Source organism: Mus caroli, chromosome 17 (genome assembly GCF_900094665.2).
Source record: "Mus caroli chromosome 17, CAROLI_EIJ_v1.1, whole genome shotgun sequence".
Taxonomy (NCBI): Eukaryota; Metazoa; Chordata; class Mammalia; order Rodentia; family Muridae; genus Mus; species Mus caroli.
This window is the reverse complement of record NC_034586.1, coordinates 11,748,038-11,750,828: the sequence shown is the minus strand read 5'-3', so window position 1 is coordinate 11,750,828 and position 2,791 is coordinate 11,748,038. Positions and strand designations below refer to the sequence as shown.

At 41.3% G+C, this 2,791-nt stretch overlaps 1 pseudogene; it reads left to right on the top strand.

The window, feature by feature from the left end:
* Positions 1 to 1,550, top strand: part of LOC110283929 — an 8,450-nt pseudogene extending 6,900 nt beyond the window's left edge.
* The last annotated feature ends 1,241 nt before the right edge of the window (positions 1,551 to 2,791 follow it).

Sequence of the window (2,791 nt, the reverse complement as noted above, 5' to 3'; positions counted from 1 at the left end):
GGAACTCACTTTGTAGACCAGGCTGGCCTCGAACTCAGAAATCCGCCTGCCTCTGCCTCCCGAGTGCTGGGATTAAAGGCGTGCACCACCACGCCCGGCTGTCTCCAAATTTTTAACCCAGAATTGTTCCTGTCTAAAGGAAATACAGGGACAAAGAATGGAGTAGAGACTGAAGGAAAGGCCATCCAGAGACTGCACCAGCTGGGGATTCATCCCACCTACAGACACCAAACTCAAACACTATTGTTGATGCCAAGAAGTGCTTGCTGACAGGAGCCTGATTCAGCTGTCTTCTTAGAGGCTCTGCCAGATCCTGACCAATACAGATGTGGATGCTTGCAATCAACCATCGAACTGAGCACAGGGACCCCAATGGAGGAGTTAGGGGAAGGAATGAAGGAGATGAAGGGGCTTTATCTGGCATCAATGGGAAGGGAAGCCCTTGGTCCTGTGAAGGCTTAATGCCCCAGTGTAGAGGAATGCTAGGGTAGTGAGGCGGGAGTGGGTGGGTGGGTGAGGGAGAACCCTCATAGAAGCAGGATAAGGGGGGATGGGATATGGATTTGCAGAGTGAAAAGTGGGAAATGGGATAACATTTGAAATGTAAACAAAGAAAATACCCAATTTTTTTTTAAAAACAAAGAAAGAACAATCTAGTTAAAGGTGAAAGTGAAACTATCAAAAAAATAACTGTCTAAAGGCCTAGAATCTATAATAAAATTACAGCAACATTGGTTAACACTAGAGCATCTTGTTATTCTCACCCAGCAGGATCATGATTTTTTTTTTCAGAAAGCATCATGTTGTCAAATACACATTCACATTAACTCACGTACCTGTGCTCTCCTTGACATATCTGGTACTATCTATATTTGTCAGGAAAAAAATAGTCATAGTGAATAAGTTTCAGAATGGCTGGTAGCAGAAACTGTCTCCAGAATCCAGGTCTCTAATTTAAAAATAGATACCTTTTGGTTTTCAACTGGGGGTGGGGTGGGGCATGGTGTAACTTTCTTCAGTTATCCAGAATCAGGATTCATTGAGTCTCTTTTGCCTTGTTCAACCCAATGAGATCAAAGTCATGTACCCCATGTATACCAGGGCAAGGTTGATGACACATCCATCTTGATCCCCAAGATTGGTTTCTTAAGTCTGTCTTCCCCCAAAAGAAATATAGTAATGGCATCTCTAAGGCACCCCATGACAGGAAAGGTCTGAGCATGACAATGAACCTGGCCACTCAGAATAGACAGGTCCATATTTAGGCTGTACCTTCTGCCTCTCCCCTGATCATCATAACATTAAAGGAGCCATCAAGAAACAGAAAGAATCAGAAAAAAACACATTAACACAGTGGAAATACCACCTTTGATGACATTGTCAACATTGTTCCAAAGATGCCCGACCAGTCTTCTTCCAGAGAACTTTATGAAATTATTAAGGCGATCCTGCATACTTTATAGTCTGTGGGCTGCAGTGTAGGTGGGCACCACCCTTGTGACATCATAGAGGACATCAGCAGTGGTGTAGTGAAATCCCCAGCTAGTTAAAAGGCACGAAGAGAAAATGTCTCAATAAGGATCATCTAACAAAAAGAAAATAAAGATAGATGGCTAAATGATCTTCCCCAGACTCAAGCTGCATCCTTTCCATATAAAGCTCACTGAGTTTTAACCATTGGAATTTGAAATGACTCTGTATTCATATGTCTTCTGGGTTTCTGTGGGTAAATCTTCTAAGGAAATATATACAAGTTTGGCGGAGAGAGTCCTTAAGAACAACTTCTGTCAAGAAGAGAGAGAGGCAGGATTGGCTGAGTAGAGAAGTCAGGTTTAAATGTATTTGCCACAAGTAACTTCAAACTCTCTCTTCATATGTGTTCCCTGTTCAGGAAAGGACATTCCTTTACTGCCCTCAGCTGTCAGTCCTTGAATGCAGGGGTGCTCTGTAGTGACATTGCTGGGCCAGTACATTTCCATTAGCTAATGCAACTCTCAAAGAAGTAATCATTGGTAGAAAGTCAGAGTCATTAGAATGAGCCCTCCAGCTGCATGGAGATCTAGATGGTATATCACAGCCTCTGATAAAACTAATCAGAGAAGTTTAGCAATACTAGGATAACAGGTTATACTCAAAATGTCAGCGAATGCACAGCAAAGGTTTATTTATTTATGTAAGAGTTTTATACTTTATTATATTATTCACAGAACATATACAGTGAAACCAGATTTCTCACGCAGGCAGCGGTCCTCCAGACAGTGACTTAGTTACTCACACTGCTCATTTCCAATCTCCATCTCCCCTCAAGAGCTTTTTACTGCCTGGATCTGAAGATGACATGTGGCTCATTCACCAGTTATTGGCCAGAATTAATCGAATAACTGCAAGAAAACTGGGAAGTCTGTTTCCATGGGTTTGGAAAGGAGAGCCATACAAAGGTATCAGAAGTATATTTATATAATATCTTGAGATACTAGAGTAAATTACACTAAAACATAAACTCCCCAGTCAGTCAATCAATAAGTACTAGTCACATTTTATATAATAGTGCCACATGAAAGGTTTTTATAAGTAGTATTAAGACTAGAAAAATATTAAAACACTGAGATGGGGTAGAGAAGTGGAGAAATACCTCATCTGTTAGGGTCATTTGTTACACATGAGCAGTCAGATCCCAGAACTCACATAACAAGCTGGGAATCCTGCAAATGTCTGAAGTTCCACATATTACACACACACACACACACACACACACACACACACACACACACAAACACACAATTTTGTTTTT